Raw genomic sequence first — 24,349 nt, 5'->3', positions numbered from 1 at the left:
AACCCGCAGGGGCCAATTAGAGGACCATGGGAGACAGGATTGGATCGGGCATCGGATTGGCTTCCAAATGTGGCTCTATCCAGTCGATGGAAGGAGCACCTTGGTGTGAGGAAATGGCAGGGCTCTGGCCCCCTTGATGCCCCCGCCCCCACTGTCTTCCACCACTGCAGGAAGCCGGGAGGGAGCTCTCCCAGTGATTTTGAGAGGGCAGCAGAAGTCCAGAGGTGCCTCCCAGCGAGGCACACCTTGATCTAGTCCAGCCCCTCTGTGTATAGACAGGGAAACCGAGGCCCTAAAAGGAAAGGAACTAGAAGAAGACCACACAGCTGAATCCTCACGCCAGTTGTTGCTTTTGGAACATGAGGTGTGGTACTGAGACCAAAGAGACATTCCCTTCTTCCGATAAAGACAGAGGAAAGGGGCTTCCCTGGGGCGCAATGGTTAAGAATCCGCCTGCCAATGCAGGGGGCACGGGTTCGAGCCCTGGTCCGGGAAGATCCCACATGCCGCGGAGCAGCTAAGCCCATGCGCCACAACTACTGAGCCTGCGCTCTAGAGCCCGCGAGCCACAACTACTGGGCCCACGTGCCACAACTACTGAAGGCCCGCGTGCCTAGAGCCCGTGCTCCGCAACAAGAGAAGCCACCGCAGTGAGAAGCCCGTGCGCCACAACGAAGAGCAGCCCCTGCTCGCCGCAACTAGAGAAAGCCCGCGCACAGCAACAAAGACCCAACGCAGCTAAAAATAAAAAATAAATAAATAAATTTATTTTTTTAAAAAAAAAGACAGAGGAAAGGCGGCCAGCCTTTGCTGCGCAGGGAATTTAAGTTAGACACCAGGAAGGACTTCCTTAAAAACTCCACCCACCAGACACAGCCTTGTCAGGCCCGCCTTCTCTGGGCAGCCCCTGGCTGACAGTCCTGCAGCTGGCCCCCTGGGACTCTCAGGACACGCGGTTGGGGAGGTGGCCCATTCAAGGTCACTCAGCTGGGAAGAGGCGGTTTCTTCTGGGTCTAAAACTAGAGCTCCTTTGGCGGCAGGGCCAGGGGTGGTCCTGAGGAGTCCCAGCTCCCTCCTGTCCCAGGCCCTGCGGTCCGGGAGCCCAGGGTGTCCCTTGTCCCGAGGGCCTCAGGGCGGCCTTCTTGCTCCCTCCCAGGTTATGTCCTGTGAGGACAAGATAGGACCCCAGTGGTTCCAGGCCCAGCTGCCTCAGGTCCTCGAAGGGGAGGCGGGGGGGGGGGGGGGGGGGGGGGGGGGGGGGCAGGCAGCCATTGGTACGCGAGGCTGTGCCTCCGCCCCTCCAAGCCCAGCCTTTTCTGCTCAGCTCTTTAAGGATCCCTCCTCGCAGAGGCAGCGTGGTGGTTGCTGGGCAACCCCATCCCCCCACCGTCACTGGGCCCTCCCCCTCCTTCCCCACCCCTCGTCTGCGGCTCCTCCCAGCACCCAGTCTCAGAAGTGTCCTTAGCTCAGAACCTGCCAGGCCTGGCTGCCCCTGGGCCAGGCAGGCGGAGGGGCCTTGCATGACCCCACCCAACCCCAGCCCTGGACCCCAGCTCTGCTCCACCAGGACTCAGGGGGAGGACCCCAGGCTCAGGGCACCCCGTGTGCAGATTCTCATTGCTCCACCCCCATCTTCAGTGGCTTCAGCTGCCCTGAGGTGTTGGAGCCTGTTGGGGGGACAGAGAGGACCGAAGGGGAAGGGCCCAGGAACGGCCTGAGTCCCCGGGGAGGTGGCCTACACAGGGCATCGGGCCTCAAAAGCCCCTGGGTGGTGGTGGAGACCAAGGTATTAAACTCGGAGGGGGGCAGGGGTGGGAGAGAGGGGAGCTGAGGAGGAGGGTGGGGTTCTGAGCCCTGAGAAGAAGGTCTGCAGGGGCTCAGAGAGGCAGTGGGGGGTGGAGGGGTTGTCGGGGGAAGCCGGGCTCCAGCAGAAGTTTCTGAGCCTCCAACCTCAAAACCCCGAATTTTCCACCCCACCACCCTCCACGCTGCCCCCCTTCTACCTCCTCGGGCAATCAGACAGACAGTGCTCTCTGGCTCCCCAACATCTTGGGGATGTTTTCCTCCTTCCAACTTCCTTCCCGATCAGGCCTGTACTTCTGGCCTCGCCTCTGACTCTCCTTCCCACAGCCCTCTGCCCACAAGCTGCTCCCCAACCGGCCCTCTGTACTTTGGCACAGGCTGGTCCCTCCACTTGGACTGTCCTTTTTTAAAAAAAATTAATTAATTAATTTTTGGTCACATTAGGTCTTTGTTGCTGCACGCGGGTTTTCTCTAGTTGCGGCAAGCGGGGGCTACTCTTCCTTGTGGTGCGCGGGCTTCTCATTGCGGTGGCTTCTCCTAGAGCCTGTGGAGCACAGGCTCTAGGCGCACGGGCTTCAGTAGTTGTGGCACGCAGGCTCAGTAGTTGTGGCGCACAGGCTTAGTTGCCCCGTGGCGTGTGGGATCTTCCCGGACCAGGGCCCGAACCCGTGTCCCCTGCATTGGCAGGCGGATCCTTAACCACTGCGCCACCAGGGAAGTCCTGGACTGTCCTTTAAGACACAATTCAGGTCTCCCTTCCTGAACTTGACTTGGGATGTGTGTAACAGGTGAATGATAGCCAGAGTCAAGAAATGCTTAAATCACCATCAGAAGCATCACTTCTGGGAATAATGGCCTAGGAGTGAGCGGGTGAGGGCGGGAGGGAGCAAGAGGCAGCCCCGGTTGCCTGGAGGAGATGGGGGATGGGGTGGTGGTGATGTCATTTGTGGGGGGAAGAGGAGGTTCTCAAGGGAGAGGAGGGCCCATCAGAGACAAGCCTGGACAGCAGCCTCAGTCCTGCCATGGCAGGGGAGGGTGGGCTGGTGGGGAACCCTTGTCCCTGGGGTGGCATGGTCCTGCCTCTCCCCAGGCCTGGCTCTAACTCTCTCTGGCGTACTTCTCCCCACCCTCCCAGGGGCCTGGATGTGGTATCTGTCCATTCTGATCTCCGTCCTTCACCTCCCATCACCCCCAACTCATACAAACACACCAGGACCCTACCCTGCCACACTCCAGTAGCTGAAGTGTGTCTGGCGCCCCTCTGAACCCCTGGAACCATCATCTTGGGGCATTTTTAGGAATCACGATTGGCCTTGGGCAGCTCTGTCACCGTTGCCTGCAGGGCTGTTCCAACCTGACACTCAGCAACGCCCGATTGCTCTCCCCAGGTGCCCGGCACTGCAGCAGGTGCTGGGGACACGTGGGGACCACAAGAGGCCCAGGATGTGCCCCCAAGGGGCTCACAGGCTACTGGGAAAGACAGACATGAACAAAACTCCCGGCACTGAACACGGGCTCCATCGATTCTGAGTCTCACCACGGCTTCATGTACAACTGAGGAAGCAAACACACTGCCAGCCGCGCCCCGATTTCAGAGATGTGAAAGTTTGGTCTAGTGGATGAAGAATGGAGTCATACGAATCATGCATAACCACAGACTGAGCTAAGTGCGACCAAGAAGCTGAGGGGTCAGAGAGAACAAGTGACCCAGCTGGGAAAAATGGGTTCAGGGAGGCCTCTCAAAGGACTGGGCTGAGAGGTGAGTAGGAGCTGGCTTGGTCCGGAGAGGCGGGAGAGTGCAGGGAAGCGGGACCCCTGATTCAGCGCCCAGACAAGGCCAGCGGCTTCCCGGGCCAGCTGCCCCAGGCCACCATTCCCCACTGCTCCCAGCACCTGTCCTCGGGAGCTGCTGGCTTTGTCCTACCTAACTTTGTCCCTGCTGTGCCTGTTCCCTGGAGCACCCTCTCTGGGACTTCCGCCTGGGCTGGGGCCTTGCTGTCCCTGAAATTCTGCCCTGGGGCCCACCCCTGCCTCTCCTGTACCCTGACCCTGTGCTTATGGGGAGAAGCCCCAACCCTCTGTGCTGTGCAGGATGGAAAGGTTTAGTGCACAGTGGCAGAAGAGAGAGCGTGGTGGTGTCAGGATTTGGATCAGAGAAGCTGCTGGGACTTTCCAGTGAGAACTGTCGTTCCCAGCCAGGTGTGCACAGCCAGCCTACCCACAGGCCACACGCCCACGATTCATGGAAACACAACAGGGCGCCCCTGGGCGTCGCCAGGAGACCACAGTCTGGGATGGCCAGGTGTTCAGTGACTGCGATTCTCTGGGTACCCCCCAATCAGGTACCCCCAGATGCAGTGGACCCTGGGGATCTTGGAGGGCAGTGATCTTCAAGACCAAGAACCCCCAGATGGGGCAGAAAGTCCATTAGGAGGCTCTCTGGATCCAGGCGAGGGGCTGGAGATCTGCCCTCCCTGGAGATGATGTCCAGGCTGGGGCCTGCGGGGCAGGCTGAGCCTCTGACTCTTGGACAGCTGGCTGAAGTCCAAGGTCATGCCCTCTGGACAGCAGCTCTTGGCCTCTTCAGCGGTGCTGGTCCCTGACCACTCCCTCAGGGGCTTCCTTCCTGGATGCCCAGCACCGAGCCTGGGGCGAAGGGGTCCCTGGTGATGCCCACTGACCAGCCAGCGGGGCAGACCCTACCCCTCTCTCGAGTCAGGTGGTCCCTTCTGCTGCCCCTGGCCCAGAACAAGCCCAAGCACGGCCAACGGTGGCACAACCTTGGCCGACAACGGTCTAATCACGGAGTCGCGCTGTTGCCGCACTTAACAGTATACAGAGCACTTTTCCTCTTGTGGCCTCGTCACTGTCACGGCAGCCTTAGGAGGTCTGTGATGGCCCCGTTAAGATAAGGAACAGGGAGGCTGCAACAGAGCCCGGGGGCAGCAGCGGGTAAGTGGTGAGGTGGCGAGCAGGATCCTCATCTGAGGACTCCCAAGAAGGTGGGCAGATGGCGGGGAGGCCGGGGTGCTGCAGGCAGGGCCGGCGTGACCTTGGCTGCCCAGCATAGAGCCCACTGCACCTGGATGCCGGACACTGCCTGGGTTACTGCCGCCCTGGGAGCTGGGGATCTGGAGCTTGGCGAGCCCACGGCTGAAGCCACAAATTGTCCCTGCGTGACATGTGCTGCCTTGAGCTGAGAGCATCTCTGTGACTGCCTGGCTCGAAGACGAGCTCAGTCTTCCCGGGGCCAGGGCCCCACCAGCCCATGCCCTCAGGGAGCCCCACAGCACACAGGGGCTCAGCAAGCGTTTGTTGAATGAACGAGGGATCTTTCTGAATCTCATAGCCAATAGTGCCTCTGCCGTACTTAGCCTCCCTGGCACCCTACTCCTTCCAAGATAAAGGCCAGACTCTCCAGGCTTGTCCAAGGCCCCGTATACCTGGCCTGGCTGACATCAGTTACCCCATCTTCCACCATGGTCCCCGTTGACTCCTAACCCCCAGCTCCAACCAAGAATTCCAGATCTGCAAACCCCAGGCTCTTTCACATCATAGCCCCTGAGAACAAGCTGAAATGAGCTTCTAGTGCTTGCCAAGAACATTCCTCCCTACCTTCCAAGACCAGCTCGACAGCCACCTCCCCTGGGAAGCCATCCTCGGATCTCGCAGTTGACTTGGCCCCTGTGTCCAGGGCTCACGTGGTAATGATGTCTGTTTCAGCAAGTTCCCGCTAAGCCAAAGCTATTGAGGTGGCCGTCCCCCGGCTGGATTCCAGCTTTGCCAGGGCAGGGTACAGTAAGGCCTGATGCCCTTTGGTCTTTGGCACCCAAAAGGCACCTGGCACGGTGGACCTCCATATTCCCTGAACAGTGTGTAGCCACCAGGTACAGCAGCTCAATGGAATATCATGCAGCCATTAAAACCACTATTATGAAGAAGATATTTCGATATCTAAGGGCAACCTGTCAAACCGCTATATCCATGCCATCCACTCCACTCCGAGGCTGTGAGTGTCTGCTTTGTGCCGGCCCTGTGCTTGGCATGGGGGTGACAGGGGTGGAAAGGGGTCCCTCCTTCAAGGGATTCAGTTTAGAAGAGAAGGAAGACGCGCATAATTCCTGAGTGCCACGATGGAGGGAAGACGGAGCCCCAGGGCCCCCACGTCCATGGGGGTCTGGGGAGGCGGGACGGAGACCACAGCTCTGTAAGAATTACAGCCGACAGCGCACGGACAAACCTGGAAGGGAGCGGAGGAACGGAGGCTGTGGACGCCACAGGATGGTGGCGGTGTGGGTGATTTTTCTTTCCTTTATTGTTGGTACAATGCTCTTTGGACAATAAATAAAAGTTGGGAGGAAAAAAATAGCTGTTTGGTGAATTGAGTATAAAGCAGGGAAAGGAAGAGAGGGAGATAAGGGGAGGAAATGGGAAGGGAGGGGTGAGGAGGGAGACGCAAGAAGGGCCAAGGCGGGGGTGCTCACAGTGAGGAGAGGCAGCAGCCTCAGCGAGGCCTCAGCCTGCTCCCGGGCTGGGGGCAAGAGGGCCGGGAGAGCACAGGACGGGTGTGTGCGTGTGTGTGTGTGTGTGTGTGTGTGTGCGCGCGCGCGCGCGCGCGCGCCAGTATCCCTTATGGTGACCTTCTCCCAGGGAGAAGCCGGGAGGGCATCCCAGGGGAGGGGTGGCCTGGCCAGGCATTGACTGACAGCAAAGTGCAGGGAGTGCTGGGCTCCGGGAAGGGTCTAACACGGGCCTGCAGTTGGGACCGTGGGTGGGAGGTGCTGGGATGGGTCTGGAGGGGAGGCGTCCCAGCCAGATTGTGGGCATTCTGGGTGTGGACCGGCAAACAGTGGGGCCTAGGTGGAGGCGGTGGGGTTCTAGATAGAGGCAAGGACTCGCTCAGAGCAGCCCTCCAGGGAAAGGGTTGTTTGCAGGGCCGGATGACTGATCTCGCTAAAGGTCTGGCCAGAGGGAGGCCAGGCAGACAGAGAGCTCCTTAGTACCCCAGAGGAGGCCAAGAGCATGGGGACTCTCCAGGCTCAGAGGAGGGAGGTCTGGTCCACCCGCACCCTCACCCCCGCACCAGACCCCACACAACAGGTGCAGACATCTCTAGTCCCCAGTGTGTGCCAGGCATGGCCCTAGCCACCTTTCTGTTCAAGGTCTCCTTCAACCCTCCTGTTAACCCTTTGCAGGTAGGATGTTAATGCTCCCATTTTACAACAGGGGACACTGAGATTTAGAGATTAAGTAACTTGCTCAAGGTCACGGTCAGCTAGTGAAGGGAAAGGCGGAGCTGGGCTCTGACCCGGGGCACTGCCCGCTCAGGCACCTTGGTGGAGCAAGGCAAGCAAGGCAGACGAGGGGGTCCCCGTGGCGAAGGCGAGCCAGGCAGGGAGGAAGGGGTTACCTCGGCACGCACAGTAGATGGTGGGTAACTGTGAATGAATGAATGGACGGATGGTTGGAAGGATGAATGAATGAGTGCAGAGAGGAGGGGTGTAAGGGGAGGCGCACGTGAGGGAGAACGCTTTTCTCTCTCCCCGCCCCCGCGCTGGAGGCTGGCTCTGGGAGCCTCCCTCCTCAGCTCCCGCCGCACTGAGGACCGACACCCCAACCTCCCCACCCTCCCCATCCATTTTAGCCGAGGGCAGGAGGAGGGGGACGCGGAGGCCGATTCTCCCAGGCTGGGCCCGAGTCCCCGCGCGGCGGCGCAGCCTCTCGCGCCCGGTCCCGCCGGCCAGTGCGCAGAGCGGCGCCCCCACCCCCGTCACCTCCTCCCCGCCCGCTGCCTCCCCTCTCCTTCCCTCCCTCCCCGCTCCGCGCCTGCACGCACGGCCCCCGCCGCCGCCGCCGCCGCTGCCGCCGCGAAGGGAGAGGCGGCCGCACAGCCTGGTTCCCCGCGCCCTGCTCGCCGCCGCCGCTCGCGCAAGCCCTGCTGCTGGCCTTCACCCCGCCGAGCGCACCCGCCCGGGTACACGCACCCCGGCCGCCAGGCGCACCCCCGCGCACGCCCCCCGCGGCTCCGCCGGGCGCCGGAGCCGGGCAGATGCGCCGCCGCGCGCCCCCAGCCCCGGGCCCGCCACCGCGCCCCGCCGCGCGCCGGGGGCTCCTCTCCCGGGCCCCCGTGGGCGCCCTCCGGCTCCAGTTCCCGCCCGCTCCTTGGAATAACCCCTGAGGCTCCAGCCGTCGCCGCAAAGTTTCCCGAGGAGACCCGCCTCCCTGGCCGTTGAGCAGGTAAGGGTGGATGCACGGGGCGGGGGCCGGGGTCCGAGCGTGCGGGACGGGACGCCGGGGCCAGCGGGGCGGGGTGGGAGAGTGCAGGGAGGCGCCGCAGGATCCGGCTGCCCGGCTTTGCCCGGCCGCCGCGGGGACCGCGCAGCCTTTGGGATTTCGGGAGGGGGGCCCCCCAGTCGACAGCCGAGTACCCATGGCGCTGGCTCCGCCGCGGGGAGGCGCGGGGTGCGCGGCCGGCGGCTCCACTCTCCCCAGCAGAGGCTGGAAAGGGCGGGGGCTCGGCGGGAGCCCCGGCCCGAGACCTCGCTGCGCTCCCAGGGAGACGGCCCCGCCCGCGGGGGTCGCCTAGCTGGGCTGGACTGTTCCGGCTCAGGTCTAGTACCCGGGAACCGGAGGGTTTGGCGCACGCCAAGAGAGGCAGCCCGCCGGCCCGGGCGCCGCGCTCCCGTCCCCACCAGCCGCGTGAGTCACGGTTGGAGCGAGGTTTTATTTTTAAAACGACTTCAAGGGGGGCACAAGCAGCCTCCAACTTCCCTCCCTGTGCGCGCGGTAGACTGTCAGCCCTGTGGGGGGCAGGAGAACAGGGCGGTGCACCTGGCGGCTAGAACGGTGGGACCTCTGGGCTGGAGGCCGGGGAAGCCAGGGGCCGGGCGCATGCCCCTCCTCCCGGGCGACTGGAGGCCCAGGGACGGAAGGCTGGGGAGTGTTGTTGCCCAGCTGCAGGGAGCCTTAGCTGATCAGAGCTCTCCGAGGAGGAGAAAGTTGAGGAGCATCGACATCAGGGAGCTGCCCCAGGCTTCCCGCCGGCCCCGAGGGCTGTGAGGCTCTCTGGGGCGTGTGGTTTTAAGAGAACACAGACCAGCTGGGCTGTGCGAGGCCCTTGTAGTCCAAGCCAGAGACCTGATGTGAATGAATAAAGCCTAGGCTGGGGGCAGAGGTGGGGGGCATCTGGGTCCTGCCCTGCCCCACCCTGGCCCCTGCACCCTCAGGGAGGACAGAGACCAGTCTCTCTTGTCTCCCTCCCCAGGTGGCTCAGGAGTTGGGGAGGAGGCTGCCTGTGTGGGGCTCAGAGCCCCACAGAACGCAGGATGCCCCTGGCAGAGGGATGTGGGCTGGGGCATGCCCCTCTCTGCTCAGCAGCCGTGGGGAAGCTGGCTACGCTCAAGGGCTCCAGGCTCAGGTTTCTGGAGTGAAAGCCAACTGCATCTCTTCCTGCCAGCCCCAGGAGGAGAGGCACAAACATCACCTGTCAGCTGGTGCCGACTCCGTGGGCGACTGTTCAGGGCCTCTTCAGAGGTTTAAATGGAAATGGCCTGAGCTGCCAGGGCCCATGCCCGGGAGGGAGTACTGCCCAGCTGAGCAGGCAGAGAGGGGGCCCTGGTAAGTGTGAGGGACGGGAAGAGCCAGGGGGCTGTCACATCCTGGCTGAAGGGTCAGACATGGGCCAGTTTGAGAGCAGGAGAGAGGAGGGCAGACAGAGTGTCTGTGTATGGAGGCGGGGGGTGGCCTCTGTGCACGTCCCTGGCCCCTTGACCTCACACAGACACAGGGCTGGACACTCTTCAGTAAAAAGCCTCCCCGGCATGAGTTTGAGCCAGGCATGCCCTGGGGCTGCTGTAGCCTGTAGCATGTCCCCTAAGCCCCGGTCTGTGTGCCTTCGCTCTACCACTTACTAGTTGAAAGTCCCTGCTTCTCTGAGCCTCAGTTCGCCTTGTTGAGTGTACTCGCACCCTGAGGCTGAGTTTGGCAGGGACAGGATGCATTATAAAATGGGGTGAGGTGGACAGATGCCCTGCTCCTGTTGAAGGGGTCCCCGAGGGCTGAGGGCACCCAGAGGGCGGGGGGGGTCAGATTCCCCCCAGCCAGGGGCCTGTTGGTAGACATCAGCCTGACGGTGGCCCTCAGCAGCAGCGCCCTTCTTGGTGTCCCCCCTCGTGTCTCCTCTGAGGCCTCCCGTCATCGTGAGCCCCTGGGAGGTCCACCCAGCTGATCTCTAAGGAGATGGTGGGTGGGAGGGCTGCTGCCGCCCCATCGCATCACCTGCTGCCAGGGCTCTGCGGGGAGGGCGTTGGCCTGCAAGACTCAGCTCTGCACAGACTGAGGCCTGGTGGCTGAGCCTGTGTCACCCACTGGGTGGCCCCAGGCCTGTACCTCTGGGGACCCACTTCCTTACCTGCACAGGGGGATATAACGGCTCTCCCACCCTGTGAGAATGGGTGGGCACCCTGAGTGCGGGTGTTGAGGGACAGCGAGGCAGGCCCGGAACCAGCTGACTGCCTGCAGAGGCCCAGTACAGGGGCACTTGTCAGGAAGCGGCCGCCCTGGTGCAGGGGAGGATGAGGCCCCTGGGGCCCGCTGGGCACAGCTCCCTCTGCCCAGTCAGGTGGGACAGAGGCAGGGAGGCAGGGCTGGGCGGGGCAGGACAGGTTGCCCCCCTGCCCGGGGAAGGGGCAGATGGCTCAGGAGTTGCGGTGAGTGGGTGAAGGCCCTGCCCTGAGATGTAGATGGCCCCACTGTGTGTCCTCGGGGAACTGGGGACCTGCTGGCAGCCACCTCCCCGGCCAGCCAGGCTGCCCTGGAGTCAGGGCTGAGAAATGGCCTGATCTCAGAGATGGGGCCTGTTTGGGGCTGTGCGGGGGGCATCTGGCTGGGCCGGCCCTTCTGCCCCAGGGTCCTAGGGACTTGTGGTTCCTGGGGAGGGTTCTCTGCCTGGCCTGCTGACTTCGAACCAGTGACTGGCTCTCCTTGGTCCTCAATATCTTCATCTGTGAAGTGGGGTAACAGCAGTTCCCACCTTGGGGTACCCACTATGAGATGATGCACATGAAGCTTCTGGCAGAGTTTATGCCTAGCAGTGCGTTGCCCCCTGGGGTCCCCACCCCTGGATCGCGCTGGGCTGAGGGCTTTCAGCTTCTTCAGGCCTTGGAGTAGCAGGAAGGATGCCTCGGCACCCCGCCGCAGCCACCAAAGTCCATTCCGGGTGGGATCTCACGTGCCAGCTGGCTGGGGTGTCAGCTCCAGTGACAGTGGGAGTGTCCAGGAGCAACAGGGGTGAGGCTGAGGGGTTTTGTCTTGGATCCCTCATGGGATGGGCTGTGTGGGCTGTGTGTGTACGGACCAGGAGGGGTGTGACGCGTGTGGGCGTGGCTGGGGGTCTTAAATGCCAGCAGTGGCGTGGGTGGTGTCTGCCCCAGGGTGCTTACCATCGGAGAGGCCGCAGTAGCTCTGGAAGGGTGGGGCTGGCGCTGGCCTCAGGCCTACTTGCTGCCCTTGGTGAGTGTGTTTGGGGGGTCGCCTCCCTAGAACCTGGGTCGTTTTCCCTGAGACAAAGTTCAGGCCTGCTCCGGCTTGTACCAGACATGAGGCAGCTGTATTCCTTCCTCTGCCACGAGGCAGTCACCCTAAGATGGCCGGGGTGGGGGCATGGCTGGAGGAAAAGACAGGGGAATGGACAGTGCGACCCCAGGGTGCTCCTGCCATGCCCCGCCCCCCGCCCGCCGCCTGGCGCCCCCTAGAAGCAGCTGGAATGGAGAGGGCTCCGTGGAGAGGGCCATGTTTGTGCAAGGCCTGTTTGCCTGAGCGGCGGCTGGATGTCTGTTTACCGCTGCCTGCGGCCCCCAGAGCTCAGCCGCTCCCTGGGGTCAGCGGCTCTGCAGGTGATGTCAGCATTCGGGGGCCTCGACTCCCTTGTGGAAGTGGTTTGCTGGATTCACTGCAGCCCTGGGCTTTGAAACTCGCACCCTGGCCTTGCTCGTGCTGCCTCCCACCCCACAGAGCTGGGGGGGGGGTGTGGGGGGGCAGTGAGAGTGGGGGAGGGGAGGTCGGCCACAGGTATTGCTGTGGGGATGGGGGGCTGGCTCACAAGGTGTCCTGCTGGGCACCCCTGGCTCCCTGGCTCTTCTGTCTGTCCCTCCCTCCCTCCTTTCCTGCCCATTCATTCACACATTCATTCATTCGTGTTGAGCACCGGTTGTGGGCCAGGTGCAGTGCCGGCTCTGGGGGAAAGGGAAAACGAGCAGCTGTTAAGTTTCGCTCGGGGAGCTACAGTTGGGAGCGGGGGTCAGACTGCAATCAGATACTTTCCCTCCCACCTCGGAGCCTTGGGCTCTGAAGGCGGGAAGGCAGCCCTCTGAGGTGGGGCGACCGGGGAGCCTGCTGGGGCCCGGGATCAGGGAACGGGGTGCTTGAGCCGAGGACGTGAAGGTGGAACAGGCGTCGGTGAGGAGAAGGGACGAGAATAGGAGCCCGGAGGACAGAACCAACGGAAGGGGCTGCGTGTGGACCCCTTGGCAGGTGTGAGGAGCGCTGGGGGGCCGGGGAGGCATCTGGATGGCGGGTTTGTTCACAGCTCGTGGTCTGTCTCCCTGGGTCTCTGCTGGCCTGTCCGTCTCCATCTCTCGGGACTGCCAGGCCTGCCTCAACGACCAGCTGCCTAGGCCTCCTGGGGGGGCCCCTGGAAGGGTGGGCTTCCTGGGCTCAGGGTGGTCCCCTGTTCCTGAGAGCTGTGCGTCCGCCTGCGTGGGCAGCCTGACCCAGCCTCTGATGGGCCAGGAGGGAGAATATTTGGGCTGGTTTGTGATGGGGGCAGGGGCCCCGGTGTAGACGGAGGGCTGCTGGTGACGAAGGGTGTTCCTTAGACACCCCCCTCCCTGTCTCCCGGCTTTGAGTGTCCCTCAGACAGGGGCTGGGGAAGAAGGCAGTGAAGGCTGGGTCTCCTGGAGGCACTGGGACCCAGCTGTATGGGGCTCAGCTAACCACTAGGGGACACTGCCTCCCAGGCAGAGCGCGGGACCCAGGCTTCCGGAGGGTGGCTGGGCCCGGGTGCTGCAGGCACTGCTCACAGGGTGGGGGTTGGGGTGGGCCTCGCTGTCAGGGAGGCAGCCGCTGGGCCTTTGGGGAATGGCTTTGTACTTAATTAAAACTGGGCTTAAAACCGGGGTGGCCGAGGTGCTGGTCCTGGCCGCTCCCGTCTGCACTGCTCCGAGAAGCGGCTCTGTGACAGCACGTTTTTGCTCCCCATCCCCTCCCTCTGCCTGAATTAATCGTCGGCACCAGATTACAACAGATTTAGCAAACTGTAAAAAAAAAAAAAGAGAGAGCGCGTGTGAGCGAGGAGGAGAGAAAAGAAAGGGGGATCCACTTCGGAGGAGAGGACAACGGCGTTTATCTATGGAAGCAAATTGCTCTTGTCGCCCTGGTGCCCCCCCAGCCTCCACCGCGACGATGCCTGCCTGGGAAGTGCTGCGGGAACATGTCCTCTCAAACGCCCAGATGGGCTTTCCCTGGGGGCGGGCTGCCAAGGGCTGCCTGGTGGAGCAGAGGGGAGAGCCGAGTTTTCAGGGGACCATGGGGGGCGTCCAGGGCTGCTCTTGGCGGGGGAGTGCCCAGCTGGCTGGTCCTGAGTGGTGGGAGGCCGGGGACAAGGGGTCAGAGGGCCTGTGCGGCAGGGATGGCTGACAGCAGGGGTTGTGTCTGTCTTGCTCACTGGTGCAGCCCCAGGTCCTGGTAGGGGCCCGGCACATGGTAGGTGTATCCCCAGGTCCTGCATCCCCAGGTCCTGGTAGGGGGCCCGGCACATGGTAGGTGTTCAGTGTGGTGCAGGGTGGATGAACGGATGAGTGAAAGATGAAGCCGTGGCTGAACGGCCTCAGGAGCTGGTGTGGGGGGCAGTGGAGGGTCCAACGTGCCAGCTGGGACTCCTGGGGATGAAATCTGCTGGACTGAGCTGCCCTTCAAGGGACATGCCCCCCTGGGTCCTGGATTAAACTTGGGCGAGGGTCCCTGCAGGCCCGGCCCAGGAGCTGCCTGCTGGCTTTCCCGGGGATGACCTTGATTTAAAACATGCTCCTCTGTGGTCAGACCTGAGGGGCCTGGTTCAGGCTCAGGGAATCTGGCTGCCAGCAGGCCCACTGGGCTCCTAGACTGGGCGGGGCTGCCCCTGCCCTGAGTAAGGGGCTCAGGTTCAGTGGCCGGGGGGAGCTCACTATCTCCCTCAGAGAAGCTGCCCAGGATGCGCCAGGCCTGGAGCCTGTCACAGATGAGTTATGCAGAGTCCCAGTCGTGGCAGAGCCAGGCCAGGACGGGAGACAGGTGTGCACCGTGCTCACACCTCCCGCGTGCCCGCACACACTCACACTCCTGCACACAGAGGTTCACACCCATCACTCTTAACCTGCCCTCCCTGAGCCGGGCTCTGGTGGATGACCCCACAGCCCGTCTGACCTCCAGGGCCCCGCTGCTAAGAAGAGCCTTGAGTGGCTGCCACCCACCCAGCCCAGGGCGTCCTCCTGTGCAGCCCCTGCCCATCCCAACCCCGCAGATAGGGCCGTCTGTCGCCCATGTGCTTTCCCTGGGCCCCTCTCTGGGGAAGGGGTGGATGCAAAGGAGTGAGAAGCTGGGGTGAGCGCCCCCTCCCCAAGCCCTGCTCCAGCTGAGGAGGCCTGGAGATTGTCAGCCTTGCAGCAGACTGTGGAATGAAAGTGCCCAGGCTCTGGAGTCTGGTGGACCTGAGTTCCAATCCTACCTCTGTTACTTATCAGCTGGGTGCCCCTGGATGCCTCACTTTCCCTCCGTGTGCCCCAGTCTCCACACCTGTGAAAGGGACCGACAGAGTGCACTTCCCAGGGTCACTGTGAAGGTTCAATGAGACAGTGTCCACAGAAGGGCTCTGTAGGAACCAGCAGTTACTGCACTTCAGCAAATAGGCCAGGTCCTGCCAGACGCAGGGCTGGGATTCTGAGGAGCTCAGGGCCTGGGAAGGGCTGCACACGCTGGCCTCTTGTCCTTCCTGGCCGGCAGGCTCACGGGGCATCTGCTGAGCTCCTCATGGGGCAGAGGTCGGTGTCTGAGGTCTGTGGCCCAGGTGGGTAGCAGGTGGACAGATGGGGAGGGGAAGGGACCCTATACCACTCAGCTGTGATGAGGAGCGTGTTGGAATGTGGGTAACTCTGGGGAAACTGGGGAGAACGGAGCCCCTGAGGTCTCCGGGAAGCAGTAGGGTTGGGGGGGTGGGAGGAGTGGAGGGGTTAGGGGCCAAGGAAGAAAAGGGAGAGTGTGGGGCTCAAATGTCACCTTCTGCCCAGGGTGAGTCCCCTGGTATGGGGTCAGGCCGGTCTCCCTTGGGTATTACTGGGCACCTCCCGTGTGCCAGGCCTCCGGGTGGAAGCCAGGCACAGGGACCAGTGACTAGAGCCCTCCCGTGAGGGCAGCAGAGAGGCCATTACCGCTGCCTTTATTGACTGTTTACCGTCTACGCGGCAGGCCGCGAAGCACCATGCTAGGGACTCTTCCCACGCAGGACTCCTTGAGGCTTCAGAACAACCCATTTTACAGAAGAGAAAACTGAGGCACAGACAGATTAAAGTGACCGGACTAAGGTTGCACAGCCAGGACAGGGCATCTTACCCCTTACCCCCCAACACGTAAGGAAATGGTGGTCATTGTCCTAGAGGTAGTGGCCAACAGATTGCACTTGCCACGCACCCGGCGGTATTAACTGGATTTATCCCCCCAACAAGCCTCTGAGGTAGACTCTGTTATTATCCTGATTTTACCCCAGGAAACAGACACAGCTGAAGTGACTTGCCCAAGGTCACACCAAGGAAGGGCAGCCATTGAGGCACCCTTGGTCCTTACAATGCTCTTGAAGACGGGAAACCCAAGCACAGAGGTTCATCTCTCAAGCTTCCCCCTCCCCCTTGCCCCTCCCCTGCTGTCTCCTCCCATCAGAGCCTCGAGCCTCCCGGAGGGCCCCGCACTCAGCCCGCCCTCCCTGAGGCCCCGCGGCGTGCAGGCGCCGGTGCCGCCCTTTAACCCGCCTGGGGTGGGAGGACGAGGGGAGGGCTCTGGCGGAGGTGCCAGGAGCCTGGAGGGAGAGCCAGGCGGGGGCCCCTCCGGGCCGGGTCAGCTTCCCGGGCTGCAGGGTCGGGCTGCTAGCTGACGGTGGGCAGGCTGGGTGGCGGCACGTGCTTCCCCTTCCTCCGGCTGCTCTCCAGCCAGACGCTGCCCGCTGCCCGAGACGTCAGCAGGCGGCCCGCGGGGCCAGGAGGAGCTGGCGGCGCGGGGTCGCGGGTGGCCTGCGGCCTGTGGTCACGGAGCAATCTCCATTAGGGCCCAGAGCGAGTGGCTGCAGCTCCTGGAATCCTATTAAAAGCTTTTTCATTGTTCCCTGCGATATGCTCCGCTCCGCCGGGACCTGGGCATGTTGATAATTTATTTGTGGAAGGGAAAGGGGCGAAGAGCGCAGGAGAGAGGAGGAAATGTCATTATTTGCTCAGCCGGCTTTCGGCAGCGCGGCCCTTCCGTCGGCAGCTCCAGTGGGGGCGCCCCATCCTCCCCCCTCCCCGATTCTGGAGGTTGGGGGAGCAAGGCTCTAAGAGGGTGCAGCTGGGCCGGGGGAGGAGGGAGGCCTGGGGGAGGTGAAGGCCGCATCCTCTGGGGCCCTGACAGTCAGAGGCCCCAAACCCACACCTGCAGCGGAGGGGGTTCTCCCAGCAGCTTCGTTCAGACTCTGGTGTGGACCGGGGTGTGGCTGGGGCCTCTTGCTGTCCTGATTCTGGCATGGGTAGGGGCCGGGGCAAGCTCGCGGGGCCCTGAGGATGCAGATCGAGAGATGGCTCCTGGGGTCTCCAGGGTGGGGAGGGGAAGCCGGGTGCTGGGAGGTGGTGACTGGGGGGCCCACACCCCTGCAGCTGCCAGCTGTGTGATTGCAGAAGTCCCCGTACCCCTGGACGCCTTAAAACAGGAAGAGGCCTCGGCCTCTCTGGGGGATGGGAAGGGATTCAGAGATAACATGGAAACAGCCGCGACGCTAGCCCACTTACAGAGTTCTCACGTGTGCTGAGCGCTTTACGGGCAGCGTCTCACGCAATCCTCACAGCATCCCAGTGCGATGGAATGTCTAGTGTCTTATTACACGTGAGGAAACTGAGGCACAGAGGGTCATGACCACACAGCTTCGAAGAGGCAGGGGTGGGATTTGAACGCTGGCCTCTCTCAGCACAGTTACTGACTCTGGTCAGGGCTCCACAGAGACCCGGCTTCCCCTTGGTCCCCAGCCCCCCTCTTCCTGGCACACAGGAAGGCCCAGAGGAGGGAACAGGGGTCCCGTCCTGCAGGCACCTTCAAGGGTTGAACTTAACCGTCCCGGGGGCACTGTGGGGCTCAGGCATCCTTATCCTCCTCACAGACGTGGAAACAGAGGCTCAGAGAGGTGGTGGCATTTGTACCAAGTCAGGGCAGGACCGGATTTGAACCCAGGCTGGCTCTGGGTTCTCAAAGTATCCCCTGTGCTGGGTGCAAGGCTGCCCACAGGGGCACGTCACGGTAGCCCTGGGCAGTGCTGGCTTTGGGACTAGGACCCCACAGAGGGTCAGGCTCTGGACGGCTGTGCGTGGCCCGAAGTCCCCTTCACATACACAGCCCTGACCGTCCCGCTCTAAACTGCAGCGGTGGGAAATAGGACGTCACGTGGAAATGTCCCCCATCCCTGCCCCTCTAGCACAGACTCTACCAGACAGTTAAAGAGTTCACACTTACTCCAGTCACTCACTGGCTTTGAGATCATCAGTGGCTCCCTACTTCCTGAAACACTGACCAAAGCCCTTGGCCTGGCATGTCAGACCTCCCCAGCCCAGCCCTGGCTGGCCCACCAGCCTCTCCTCCAGACCCTCCCCCACTAGGCCTGTGGATGACACGGCTCACACCTCTGCTGTTCCTTGTGTCCAAAAGGCCACCCTCAATCCCCGTATCAGGTGACCGCTGCCTCCTGCGTGAAGCCGTCCCTGACCGACTGCAGGAACCAGCCCTTCCTGCCTCTCATCCCCGGAGCACTTGGCCGGCCTCCCTGTGATGGGGTAGGTGGCTGCGCTTACACATCTGCCCCACCTCCACCCACCTTTACTAATCCTCCTTCCCCTCCCCAGGCCCCTGCCAGGTGCTGCCTATCTCTGGAGTCAAATCTGGGATGCATTAATTCATCCAGCCAAGGCTTCCGGAGCCTGAGGTGTGTTGATGAATGGCTTTCTCTTTACAGCAGCCCTGGGAGTGGGTGGCATTAGCCCATTTAATTTTATTTAAAAAAAAAATTTTTTTTTTTGGCCGCGCTGCAGAGCTTGTGGGATCTTAGTTCCCCGACCAAGGATTGAACCCGGGCCCTCAGCAGTGAAAGCACAGAGTCCTAACCGCTGGACCGCTGGGGAATTCCCGCATTAGCCCATTTTATAAAGGAGAAACCAAAGACGCAGGGAGGTTCAGTTGCCAGGCCAAGGTCACCCAGGCTGAGCTGGGGTTGAAGCCAGGTCCCAGGTAGGAGTAGTGATGGGGTCATGATTAGGTCAACAAATCCCTGAGTCCTCACGCCTGCCTGGCACCAGGTAGAGAATTAAATGCAGGAATCATTTGATTCTCACAGATGCTCTGGGGGTGGAGGTGGGGAATGTACTTGGAGGCTCCATTCTACAGATGAGAAAACTGAGGCCAAGAGAGGAAGGGAAGCCTGGAGGCAGAGCCCCAGCCCCGCAGTGACTTCCTGAGAGCCCTGGGTGGGAGGGATAGGGGCTTTTCCCATGTTCTGTGTGCCAGGCCTGGAACTGTCACTTCAGAGCAGGGATGTGGGCAAGCCCTCCCCTCCACCCCCTGAGGCCCAGCCTGGCCCTCAGGCCTGCAGCCTGCCCTGGCCAGGCGTCCTCTGGGTGAGAGGAGGCTGGGGAGGCGGTGTGCCCAGCAGCAGGGTGGGCGTGGGCCCTGCCCCCACGGCAGCTGCCTGCCGGGCCCGGTGGCCTCACAGACAGACGGGGCTTGTGAGAGCCGGGGGCCTTCAAGGAGAGCTCAGCTCCTGCTGGCAGCTGCTCAAAGGCCTCATTGTGGCAGGAGGGTCCTCCACGGGCAGCTGCCCCCGCCTCAGGCACAGGCAGAGCCCAGCCTTTGTGCCAGCACACTGCCCCTGCCCTGACCCGGGGTCAGCAGGACAGAGGCTCTTGTCTGCGGGAGGCTGGGGGCCTCCCCGGGGAGGAGCTGCCCTGGACACTCAGATGGCCTAGGATGGGTGTGGTCTGTGTTGCCAAGACCCAGGAACTCTTCCCAGTGCACAGATCTGGCCTTGGAGGGGGCTGGCTCTTGGTCTGGCTCAGGCTTGAGGAGAAGGTGTGGAAGCTGGAGGGTTAATTTAAGATAATAATAATAACAGCATAATGACGATGGCTACTGCCGTTCGTGGAGCTCTTACTGTGTGTCTGCTGAGAGGCGTGTGTGTGTGTGTTATTTCACTGATTCCTCAAAGCAGCCCTACAGGTTGTAGACAGTTATTTGCCCCATTTTAGAGATGAGGAAACTGAGGTTCTGCGAGGTTAGACATTCACCTCCCGTCACAGAGCTCTAGGGGAGCATTGGGACCCAATCCATAGCCCATTCTTTTTTTTTTTGCGGTACGTGGGCCTCTCACTGTCGTGGCCTCTCCCGTTGCGGAGCACAGGCTCCGGACACACAGACTCAGCGGCCATGTCTCACAGGCCCAACCGCTCCGCGGCATGTGGGATCCTCCCGGACTGGGGCACGAACCCGTGTCCCCTGCATCGTCAGGTGGACTCTCAACCACTGCGCCACCAGGGAAGCCCTCAGAGCCCATTCTTAGGTGCCGTCCCCACTGAGCACCCAAGTGGCCACCACGGTGTACAGGCCCAGAGCCACCTGCCCTGCCCCGTGGAGCTCCGAACACTGGGCTCGATCTGCACTGCAGGCCCTTGTGAGGGAGGCCCCGTCACCCCATTTTAGGGCCCAGGAAACACGCTCTGGGAGCTGTCTGGGTGCCTGGCTGCTGAGGGGCAGCCTGCATCCACATGCGGCTTCCCCACCTGGGTCCTTCCTCAGGCTTGCCCTTTGGGGTAGGCGGGACAGTTGCCCAAACTTTGTGGCTGGGCTCCAAGGTCCCACAGCAGGGGGTGGTGGAGGAGGTGATGGAGTCCCAGCAAGAGACGGAGGGATTTCGAGACTGAGCCTCCTCTGACACCAACAGTCCCTCCTGGGAGGACCCTCAGAGACCATGTGTTACATCCACACTGTGTAGTCGGGGAGACTGAGGCACAGAGAGGGGGAAAGGGCCTGGCCCAGGTCCCACAGCCTTGGGGATTGAACGCGGGCCCCCAAAGGCTGTGCTGTTCACTAGGACACCACCGCTGACTTGGGGCGGGCTGGGGGAACAGCAAACTCTGAGCACTTTCCGTGTCCCAGGCCCGGTTCTAAGCATTGACCTGGGTAACTAATTAACCCTCACAAGGACCTTATAAGGGCTGTACTGTTATCATCTCCATGATACAAATGAGGGAACCGAGGCAACTGTCCCCAGGCCACACGCTGGAGGTCTCCTAGCTCAGCTGGTTGGATAGCCTCTCCCCTCCCCCAGGACCCTGACCTCTGGCACAGACACCCTGATGGTTCAGGGTCGGAGGTGCCTGCTGAGGGGGGGATGGGACTTCGGGTGGGGCCAGATGGACACCTCAGTGACCTTCTGCAGGACAGTGTCCTGCTGCTGAACTTGCCTCCTTCTCATTCTGAGCTGGGTGGTTTCCCCACCTGTGAAATGGGCGCCGAGCCTGCGCAGCCCCTTCCTAGGGGACCCACGGGTGAACACCTGTCTGTAGACCCCGTCACTGCCGGGGCCGGGCCTCCCCTCCCCTCCCCTCCCCTCCCCCAGCTCTGCCCTTGAAAGGTTCTGCCCCAGACCCAGACCCCACAGCCCTGGGGAGGAGACTGAGCCTCCCTCAGAGCCTGGTGGCCTGCGGGTGACTCACAGCCAGCCCGGGCCTGGATGCCGGATTAGAAATAATTAATGCTATTAACATTCATAATGAGCGGGCTGGTGAAATGATGAGCGTGACCGTCTGCTCTTCCCTTGGGCTCTCTCCCAAGGGTGGGAAATCGGCTCTCGGGCCCTTCTGCCCCAGCACCTCCTGGGTGGGCGCAGGGGACCCCCACAGGGGAGCCAGGTGCCAGGCTCCAAGTCCCCTGTTCAACCCTGCTGGCTCCGCTCCAGGACCCTCACAGCAGCCTGAGGGGGTGGGTGGGGGCTGACGGCTCCGTTTCCCACGCGAGGGACCTGAGTCCCAGAGAGAGAAGCAGTCCCAGAGGACTCTCAGCTTCCAAGAGGCCCAGCCAGGGCTCGGTCCCAGGACTTGACTCTGAGTCCAGCGCTCTCCCTACCTGCCCTTCTGGAAACGTGCAGGCTGCCCGAGGGGAGCTGGACAAGGCCAGCAGTGTGGCCTGCCTGCTGCCAGGGTGGCTGCTGTCCCGCGGGCAGGGGCGTATGCAGCCCTCGGGAGGACACGGTGGTCCCAGCCCCGCTCCTTCCTGACCGTGTAGCTGTGGATGCCTCTGGGCCTGCACCCCCTCTGTGCTGCAGTTCCCACTCGTCTCCAGGGGAAGACCGTCCCCCGCCCAGGGCTGTGTGCAAGCCTGGCACAGTGAGGCCCACACAGCGGTTGATGGGTGATACCCAGCCAGCAGACTGAGCACGCTCCTTCCGGCCGAACTGTGCTGGGTTCCAGGTGGTTCAGCCCCCGCCCTGCACTGAGGATTCTCATGGGGGAGGGACAGATTCGCGTGGTCCTGGGCAAACCACACGTGCGTGCTGGGGCGGGAGTGAGGGCAGGGCTGTGCAGAAGGGTCACTGGCCCCCGGCAGGGTTCTGACTCACAGGGGGAACCAGAGGGTCCTGAGAGCTGAGGCCGCCTCTCCTTCGCCCGGATGTCTGAGCCGGGCCTTCGGCACCCACAGCCTGACCCTTGTCCAGCCTCCAAGGCCTTCCTGCTGTAAGTGGCCTTGACTGTCCCCTCAGCCCCCACTTCTAAGTCCTCCTCACTCAGCCTCGCCAGGGAACAGCCGGATGTCCCCAGTCGTGCACTCCAGGGCTTTGGGCCCAGGTATTGTGCCCACCTGGGGGGTTGGCTCCATGGAAGCCTCCCTCTGGGTGCAGCTCCAGAGCCCTAGGTTTGAGTGCCCTAGCCACTCACCTGGCCTCCTCACTAGGCCTAAGCCTCCTCATCTGTAACACGGGGCCAGGGATGCCAAGACAGGATGATGTGGGCAGAAGCTCACCTCTCGTGGATGCCTGGTCAGGGGAGGGAAGGGGCTGGTCCCTCCGGGTGAAGCAGCTCTGGAAAGATACCAGCACTGACAGCCCTCTGGGCACCCAAGTGGGTGACAGGGAGGGTGTGTGCGCCTTCAAGCTGGGGAGGGGCGGGGGACTCGGTGGCTTGGCCTGACGCTGTTGGTAGTGACAGCCGAGTGGCAGCCCCCCCCTCCCCGGGGCCTGGCTCTGACTGAGTCTTACCATTACAGGGCGGGGGCACCCTCCCGGAACCTCGCTTCTGGCTCCCGGGCTGGTGGCATGGTGGCAGCGCTGTCCGCTGAGCAGGCTAACAGTTGTTTGCACTGAGACTAAATCTGTCCGGGTCTGACAGACGGGCCTTGAGCCTCCGCCCTGCAGTTTCAGTGTGGGAGAGGGCTGCGAGCTGACAGCCGTGTGTACTCAGGACCTGGGCCAGACGACTCTCTTCTCTGAGCCCAGGGTTCCTGAGCACATGGGGGCAGGGGGCCAGGGTCGGTGACTTCCTCCCTGCACAGTGGGCTGGCCAGACTGCCCTTAGGCCTTGTCCACAAGATGGGCAGGGCTGGGGCTCAGACCCTCAGGGGCTCCCTCCTACCCCCACGAACCTTTCTACATTCTAAACTGATGGACAGAGCACCCGTGGCCTCTAATCTCACTCCCTGCCCATCCCCTAGGGACTCTGGGGCCTAAGCGGGCTCCTTTGGATGTTGGGGGCCACCCCCACCCCATCCCCAGGTCCTGTCTTTCCTCTCTGGGGGGGACTTCGAGAAGGGCAGCTAGTGAGTATTCCAAGGCCACTTGGTCCTGACGCACCACGTTACGTGTTTATGCCATTTCTGCTTGAGAAAGAGGTTGGGGCTATTCGTGAACTTGGCTTGGCATCTTGGGCAGTGTTCGTGGGAGGAGGAGGGCAGGGTCTCCAAGCCAGTGCGAATTCTTTCCTTGGAGGATGCCCCCACCCTCCTCCTTCCAGTGAGAAGGAAAATACCCTTAGGGCCAGGGGATGGCTCCAGACAGGCCACCCCAGAGCCTCAGCTCTGAACCAGGGTTGCTCAGTTCCAAATCTTGAAGGGTGGTGGGAAGCGCAAATGAATATTGTCTGTTAAAAACCTTTTTCAGCAGTGAGGCCTTATGTTCAAGGAGTTGTGAAAATTGTTTTCCTCTGACTGTGGGAAAGGTTTGAAATACTGACACAGAGATTAGCCTCTTCAGAGGCTGGCAGGATGGTTGGGATCAGAGTGGCACACGAGCCTACACGCCTACACTTCTTACCCACTGCCCTGGGCAGACGTGACTAATCAATCCCAGCACTCTCCTCTGCTGAGCCGGGGAGGGCCTGCCTGGGAAGGGAAGTTGTCAGGCATCTCTGGCAGGTGTTTTGCAAATGAAGAATGGGGGCTCAGAGAGGCAAAGTAGCTGACCACAACCACCCAGTCTCTAGAGGTGGAGGTGGGATTTAAACCTGGTTCTATTGACCCCAGAGCTTCGTGATCATGGAAGCTGGTGGTTCAGGAGCTCCTTGCCCAGGTGGAGTTCTGCCACAGTGCCAACAGTGCTCTTGCTAGAGCCCACCCAGCTCCCTGTGGGACAGGCACAGCGTGGCCGGGCTCATCCTCTCTACCACGGCCATCCCTCCCTCTAGGCCTGCTAACCTTTATCAGCTGCAGCCTGTCTGTGCTGTCTAATTATGGCCACTTACATTCCAGGCTCCTAACTGCAGCCAAGTGGTGCGTACGAATGTGGGACTTCCAACTCCTGCCAGCACGCTGAGCCTGACTGAGGGGTGTGTGGGGTTGGGGGGCTGGTCAGCAGTCACCAGGCCGACGTAGGCTGGGAGCTGCCGGAAGCTGAGGGCTGGGCTGGGTCCTAGGAGGGGCGGGGGGCTCCCCTCTTCCGTGCCAGCACTGCCTCTGCACCGCCTCGTGCCTTGTTAGGAGGGAGTTCTGCTGGCTCCCAGGTTACCCTTTTAATTAAGCCAATTAATCAGTGCCTTTAATGGAGCAGATTAATCAGGCTGGGCTCTGCAAACGGGGCTGTTGCAGCCCACGGTTTCCTGCAGGCTGGGATTTGGAGGTGGCGGCTAGGCCAGGCCTGCAGTCCTGGCGGGCTGACGTGCTGGGTGAGGCTGGGCCAGGGATGTCTGTGTCCCCCGTGGGAGTGTGGCCAGGAACCCAGGCCTGGAGAGGGGCAGGCAGGGCTGGTCTGAGG

The 24,349-nt window shown here is 62.1% G+C and overlaps 2 protein-coding genes across 4 annotated transcripts in view; one reads left to right on the top strand and one right to left on the bottom strand.

Annotated features, from left to right (window-relative positions):
- The window catches only part of MACROD1 (mono-ADP ribosylhydrolase 1), a 152,287-nt gene that overhangs the window by 27,227 nt on the left and 100,711 nt on the right, over positions 1–24,349 (bottom strand). The gene's annotated exons all lie outside the window — the stretch shown is intronic.
- FLRT1 (fibronectin leucine rich transmembrane protein 1) overlaps positions 7,890–24,349 on the top strand; it is an 84,254-nt gene continuing 67,794 nt past the window's right edge. For both annotated transcript variants that reach the window (XM_067748607.1, XM_067748609.1), the window contains exon 1: positions 7,890–8,040. The gene's annotated coding sequence lies outside the window, so the exon portion shown is untranslated. The remainder of the gene's footprint in view (positions 8,041–24,349) is intronic.

The sequence above is a fragment of the Pseudorca crassidens genome, chromosome 9, assembly GCF_039906515.1.
Source record: "Pseudorca crassidens isolate mPseCra1 chromosome 9, mPseCra1.hap1, whole genome shotgun sequence".
NCBI lineage: Eukaryota > Metazoa > Chordata > Mammalia > Artiodactyla > Delphinidae > Pseudorca > Pseudorca crassidens.
This window is presented reverse-complemented; position numbering and strand designations above follow the sequence as displayed.